This window comes from Crassostrea angulata, chromosome 3 (assembly GCF_025612915.1).
Source record: "Crassostrea angulata isolate pt1a10 chromosome 3, ASM2561291v2, whole genome shotgun sequence".
NCBI classification, from domain to species: Eukaryota; Metazoa; Mollusca; class Bivalvia; order Ostreida; family Ostreidae; genus Magallana; species Magallana angulata.
Genome location: NC_069113.1, coordinates 22,622,479 through 22,630,167, shown reverse-complemented (window position 1 = coordinate 22,630,167; position 7,689 = coordinate 22,622,479). Strand labels below are relative to the sequence as shown.

General features: G+C 37.4%; 1 pseudogene; it reads right to left on the bottom strand.

Moving 5' to 3' along the window:
* Positions 1-6,183: 6,183 nt before the first annotated feature.
* On the bottom strand, positions 6,184-7,002 carry LOC128175843 (putative nuclease HARBI1; annotated as a pseudogene).
* Between the last annotated feature and the right edge of the window lie 687 nt (positions 7,003-7,689).

The window sequence follows — 7,689 nt, the reverse complement described above, 5'->3', positions numbered from 1 at the left end:
GAAATGTGGCAGCCAAATCATTTTGAAATTGATGATACAACTGCTGAAAACCTGTCATCTGGGGAACCTCCTCTGAAGAAGCAGAAAATATCAGATTACTTCAGGAAGGACACGCCACGAAAACATGAATGTGCAAATCCAGAAACTTCACATAAAAGTGATAAAACTGATGAAAACTCTGCAGATTCCCAAACAAGCACCCACTCACAAACAGATCTATCAGCCCGAAATGATTTTGGTAAAATTTTGAATAGGACAGTGCCACTTTCGTCATTATCTAAAACTGAAAAAATTGCCTATGTGGAAAGCAGTTGTGTCGAAGAAACCTGAAAAATTTGCCCTTTGTAACAAAATTCGTCGCTGGTGAGGAGATAGTTGTACCTTCAGGCAAGTTGGTTGGATAAATATAAATGGTTGACATACAGTAGCGCACTTCAGGGGGGTCTTTGCAAAATGTGTATACTGTTTCCTCAGTTAGATGGAAGATGTTACGACACCTTTGTAAGCAAACCATTCAAAAATTTTAAGAAAGTTGGCGGAAACGATTATTCAATTCTAAGACACGAACAGTCTGCCTACCACAAAAATGTATGACAAAAACTTGAGGCTCTTGAGAATGATAGTTGAATCAGTAATTCTCTGTGGAAAACAGAACATTCCCTTGAGGGGACACAAAGATGACTCCACAAGAACATCATCCAACAAGGGCAATTTCTCGGCCATTCTAAATTTACTAGCTAGTCATGACAAAGAGCTCGAATAAAGTCTATCAATCCACTTGCTCTTTACACACACTGCAACAGTCATGTCCTGAACTTGAGCATAGCCCTTGCGTGCAAAATACCTCTTGTGAGAAATATGATAGATAGGGTAAATGCCACATTCGTTTTCTTTGACGTCTCTCCCAAAAGGCAGCGCCTCTTTGAACAAGTCCTTCAACATCATGGGTTGGATTCAAAGCGTAAAAAGTTGTTGGGTTTGTGTAAAAGAAGATGGGTAGAACGTCATACCTGCTATGATGTATTCTATAGCATGTATTCTGCCGTCGTTGAATGTCTCCGGTCCATCGTAAACCCAGCGATTGACGAAAATACCCAAGATGAGTGGTCGTGGGACGCCCAAACTAAAATCACAGCACGGGGATTGTTGGTCACTATGATGTCGTACCACTTTTTGGTGACGTTCATCTGTGTCAGGGCTGTTCTGCAGACAGTGAAGCCCCTTGCATCAAAACTGCAGAAACATGATCTGGACGTGTATGAAGCCCGTACATTGATAACCGATCGTGTTGAAAGGGTGAAAGAGATGAGAGAAGGAGTAGATGCTGAGTTTGAAGCGTGGTATGAAGATTGCAAACGAATCGCTAATGAGCTTCAAATAGAAGAGAAGGTCCCGAGAACATGTGGTAGGCAAACACAGAGAACAAATATCGGTAGCTCCACTCCGCAACAATATTGCAAATGCACGGTAGCTGTTTCATTTCTGGATCATTTATCAACTGAGCTCAATGACAGGTTTAAAGGAGAGGGCTCAAATAGGCAGATTGCCTGCTGCCCAATCCTATTATGTAATATTTTTTACATAATAAAATATTGTTTAAACAAATGACAGGTTTAACAAAGATGACAGTGTTGCATGTGCTTTTGGCTGTCTTGTTCCAAAGCAAATGGTGACTCTGTCAGATTCTGAAATACAAAAGCTTTCTTCTGAATTTTTCTTCTGGGAATCAGACTTACAATCTTCATCTTCACAACATCTTCTAGGGTATATGTTGGAATGGAAGAGGGCGTGTGGGAAACTCGGTGAAAAGGGAATCACAGCAGACAATCTCCTACATACATACAGAATTGCAGACGGAGACATTTTTCCAGATATCAAAACACTTCTTCACATTGGTTGCACCTTACCTGTCACCTCTTCTGGGGCCGAGCGCTCATTTTCTGGGCTTCGTCGCATTAAAAGCTAAATGCGAAGTACAATGAATGAGGACAAATTGTCGTCACTAGCCCTCATGCACTTATATCATGCAAGAACTATCAATGCCAGTGAAATCTGCCAAAAATATGTGATGCAAAACAAAAGAAAAATGTTCAAGTCCTGCATTTTGAACTTCTTGATCCGACAAGTCGGTTTGAAAGATTTTCACAACTGTTCGTACATGTACAGTAACTTGTATGCAGTTGCATGTTCATCCACACTGGCCACAAAGAACTTATATCCACCGTAAAAAAATATTTATATCCACTGTAGCAGGCGTTACATGTAAGTGCTTGTGTGGCGGCCATAAAATTACCCCCCTTACTTCACCCTTAACAGTTATACTTACTTTCTTACGGGTCTTTCGAGATCATAAGTCTGTTGTAATTCAATGATTTTGAAAACAGAATGCCGCTAAAGCCGGTGCTCTGGGGGCACTGGCAGTGTGACATATTCAGTACTGTCAATCAAACATGTACTAAATATAAATATAAAAAAAAAAAAAAATAAATATAAAGGTTCTTATTGTGGAGGCCTCCACGTGGCTAGAACTGGAAATGCTGATATTTAATTAGCGGCTGACATCCACATTTCCTTGAAATAAGGTTGTATCTTTTACAATGCATCAATATGTTGGTAGGCTCTGTCGGACCCCCCCCCCCCCCCTTCGGGAAAAATGTCTGGATCCGCGCCTGACTCTATATTGCTTGTAAGTATAAAAAAATTCCTTATTATATATTAGAGATACATGTTTTCCATTTAATCTTCGTTTTATACTTATTATTGCCTTCAGAATATTGTAACTTGGTGTAACTTAAAATTTTCGTTTGCTAAAGTAACATCTATGATAATAGTTTGTTTATGTTATGTTTATAACATCTAAACTTTAAATGATGTTACATATCTGAATAATGAGCTTAGAATATCTTAAAGTTGTAGCCTATACATGTAGTTTTTTAAAACTGAAGTGTAGTTGTTTAAGAAAAGTTTTACTCAAAAATTATCTATGGAACGCCGTTTGGGACAAATTAACATTGATGCGGTTTATGATGTAACCAGTGTAAGTGATCTGAGAATAAAGTACGAGTTTTCGTGAATGTTGCAGAATAACCTCCGAGGTCAAGAAATGTTGTTTTGAAATATAAAGCCGAGGCTTTTATATTTCAAACAATTTCAAATTTTCGAGACCAAGGAGGTTACCCTGCAACATTCACGAAAAAAAGAACTTTATTTCTATTCTACTAACAGCCCAGTATTTCAACAGTTCGTTTTTCCTACAGAGAGACGATCTAGGTCATTTTGACGGCTGTTCCGTGTAACCCCTACGGTTCTGTTAGTAATGTTTACACACGTATCAATCAAAGGATTCACATACAGACGACAGAATTTTTCTTTGGGTTTTTAAAACTCTTCACTTATTTATAGAATATATTTGAGTTGTATTCCTAATATTTTAAGGGCAATTTGATACATTATTACTACTACACGTTTTATATTTTATGTAAAAACACGCAGTGAAAATGTGCTGGTGAGGTCCTAGGAACAGCCGCATTGATTTCTTACAAATAAACATATGAGGCAATACACATCGTTTTGACTGGAACTAACACGTGCAATTGACATGGTTTTAAAAAAATTTACGGTTAAAAGTTGTACTTTCATGATCAGTGCGAGACAAATAGGTATTTCTGATCTGATAATTTACTGATGACGTTCGTGTTATATTGGAGAATAATGTCCGCGGCATTTCTTTGATCTTTGCAATAACTGTAGTAGAATTAATGTTATTGTTTCAGTGTTTTTTAATTAATTGTGTGTATGTGTTTGTTTATCATATGGCATCCTGTCCATATCTGAATGTGTGACGTGACGGACCAAATACCTGTCCGACCAGTTAACCTGTAGATGTTTTCTATTTTTAACCACATACTAACTTCCCGCTAAAACCATAGTTGCCCGCACACTCGGCGCTACACCCTTGAAAGGGACCAGACTTATGTATGATATCTACTCTATGTAGCTGAATACTAGTACTTGGCAGTGCTTGGTAACTATAATTATTCTAATGCATATATTCTGTTATAATTTATAATTATAATAAATTGTAATTGCCAATGTTAGTAATATTTATAAATTTATTGTACGTTTTTCGTATATTTATTATTTGAGAAGATTAAAAGTATAGTCACCCTGTATGACTGTGTCAGTTATAATTTCTCTACCGATCGCAGGCATTTTCACGAAACTTTCCTAAGATATGACCTAAGTGTGTTCCTAAGATATGACATAGGAAAAAAGTTAGGAACATCCTAAGATCAACTTAGGACACATCTTAAGATGTAACTCAACGGTATCTTAGGAACATCTAAAGTTAGGATATCCTAAATTGTGTTATGGTCATTATTAATTTGATCACAGTGTCTATATTTTGATAATCATTTAAAACTTTGCGCGTTAATATTAGTGTGGGTTAAGTGTTCAATTATGATATTAAAAATTATCAAAATTTGAGTTGATGGACAGGGTTTTTTTTTAGCCAGAAGTAAGTCAATATCGATAGGTATGAAATAAAAAAGATACTTAAGTCAGTACGAAGATTGCAAATATTTGCATTGATATTTTTACATGACATCTTACATTAACAGAGTAATAAAGAAACCTCTTGCTTCTTTTAGCAATAACAGATACTCGCACGTTATATGACATATTGTGATATGTTTCACTGCACGGTAATTTTTTCACACAGAGGAGTGTACTTGTTAAAACAAAAAATACTTTGACATTTAGTTAATGTTTAAAAAATTACTTAAATAGATTAATATTTATTACTATAAAGATAAATTAGCTCTTGCAATCTCTTTTATTAATCACTGTTATCAAAATGAAAATTGAGTCTTGCGGGACTCGAACCACTGCTTTTAACATTGAAATATTTACAGTTACTTAAACGCTACGCTTAACCACTGAGCCACGAAACTAATCATTGAGGTAATGGTAGATGAAAACAATATTAAAAGGCTTTTCGGACTAGAGGCCAAACAGTAGAATTAGTGAATAATTTTCCCTTTTGGGGCCACACGGACCTAACCTGTACGAATCGTTTTGTGAACTGCATTATTGTTTCAGTCATGAGTAAGAAAAGAAGCCCGAATTTTTCTAGTGCCGAAATACAAGTTCTTTTGGATGAGGTGGAAAAAAAAACAAAGATATAATATTCAGCAAACTATCAAACGTCGTGACCAATGCATCTAAGAGGAGGGCTTGGGAAAGTATTTGTGAGAGAATTAATTCTTGTAACTCCTCCGCCAATACACGGACTGTTGAGGAAATTAGAAAGAAGTGGTCTTCGTATACAAGCGACACGAAGAAGAAAGCTTCCCAACAGCGACGGGAGTCTATGAAGACAGGAGGTTGTCCACCGCCATTGGAACTAAATGCAATGCAGGATCGAGTTGTCGGTATAATTGGTAACTTGCCCATAATTGGAATACCCGGTGGACATGACACGGCAGATTCAATGGAACAAAACGGAAATTTTGTGAGCATTGGTAAGTATTGCTATTAAATTTGATCATATTGAATTTATTTAAAAAGGACTTTATTTATTAGTTAGTAGTCTTTGCACTTTCAACAACCATGCTGATGCTGCGCGTATTACTCAAGATGGTAAGTAGTAGTGTATTCTAAAGAATTTGCATAACACATTCTCCTATGATTTTATACTTGGTACATATCTATTTTGATTCATTTCACTAGAACCAGACAATCAACCATCGCTGGTAGCGTCGGCAGAGAAAAAGAGGAAACCGACACGCGCTTCACAAGAGGGAAATTACATGCAACAGCTCCTGGAGGTAGAAGAACAGAAGCTTCAAATTGCACAAGAAAAACTAGAAATAAAAACGGAGACTCGCTATTGATGAACAGAGGCTAGCTTTGGATCAGCAAAGGTTTCAATTGGAACTTCAACGCCACCAAGTGTATTTGGCAAAATACGGTGTAACATTCAGTGTCACGGATCAAAATCAGTGAAATATTTTTATATGCTGAATTATTTGTCAAATATACTTAAATTCTGTATTTGAAAATTATATTGATACATTTACAACAGTTTATTTTCTTGTAATTCATTGTCTACAACATTAGAGTTACAGCTTTGTAAAATATACATACAAACATTAATTGATATTTAAAAATACTTATAATTTACATTGAAAAGCGTCCAACAATCAACTGATCACGCAGTCCAGCGCCATCGTTAAACCTTCTCTGTAGTCAATTCGAATTCTACCATTGTCGCATGGAATAGCGTCATTTGGTAATGGAATTCGATGTCTAATGCACATGTTATGCAGAACAGCACATGCAACAGTTATGTTACAAGCCCTTTGTGCACTGTAAACAAGAGTACCACCACAATTATCAATGCATCTAAATCTTGATTTTAAAACTCCAAAAGCGCGTTCGATAACATTTCTTGATCTTATTTGCGCTGAATTGTATCTCTCTTGCGCTTCCGTAGTCGGATTCAATACAGGAGTCAGTAGTCAAGGGCGCAATGGACACCCACTGTCTCCGAGTAACCATCCTTGTGTTATTGTTTTGTTTTCAAAGAGGTCGTGTATGGAAGAATTTCTCCATATGTGTGAATCGTGTGTTCCGCCGGGCCATTTAGCTACTACGTTAAGAAAAATCAAATCACTATCACACACCCCTTGCACATTGATTGAATGGTAACCTTTCCTGTTAACGTATAAATGTTCGTCTACAGATGGGGATTTTATGCATATATGCGTCCCATCAATAGCCCCTACCGTGTTTGGGAAATTGGAAATTCTACTGAAGTCTAGCATCAGTTTAGATAGTCGTTGGTGGTCAACTGGCATACATATGTTTTCTCGTGATATCTGCACAAGACATTGGTTCATGTCGCTTATAATGCGGCTTACACTTGCTCTTGATATGTTGTGAACGTCCCCTATCACTGCCTGAAAGCTGCCTGTTGCATAAAATCTTAATGCAACCATGACTTGCAATGATACAGGCACGTGATCTTGCGGTAGGTCTTTGAAGTCTATCCCCAAACATATTGCAAAGATTGATGATCAGAGGACGAGAAAGTCGGTACTTACTAACGATAGCATCATCATTTAAGTAATCTAGAGGGTTATCAATGTCTCTGAATATCCTTTAACGATTTCTGTGAGCGATGTGCATCAAAACAATCGCTGCCGCCATCTTTAAAATAAAGTTAGGATGATCTTAGGACATGGTGTATGCTGTCCTAAAGTAAGAACGTACTTATGGCGAGGTCCTAAATTTAGGAGAGCTTCGAGAAGCAGACTTAAGACTGAGACGTATCCTAAGACGTACTTAGGACACACCATAGTCCTAAGATAGCTTCGTGAACATGCCTGCAGGACTACAAATGGCGCCCACGTTATTCTGAAAACCAAGCACCAGGGCCATGAAATAGATCCTATAGAAGACCCGGGGATATCTGAAAATATTGGTTATTACTGACCATTTTACACGTTTTTCACAGGCTACACCATGCCGTAGTCAGAAAGCTACTGTCACAGCGAAAGCCTTGTACGAGAAATTCTTCTTACACTACGGATTTCCCGAGAAGCAGCATAGCGACCAAAGAAGGAATTTTGAGTCCAAAGTGGTCAGATAACTCTGTAAGCTTTTGGGGATTAAGAAAACTCG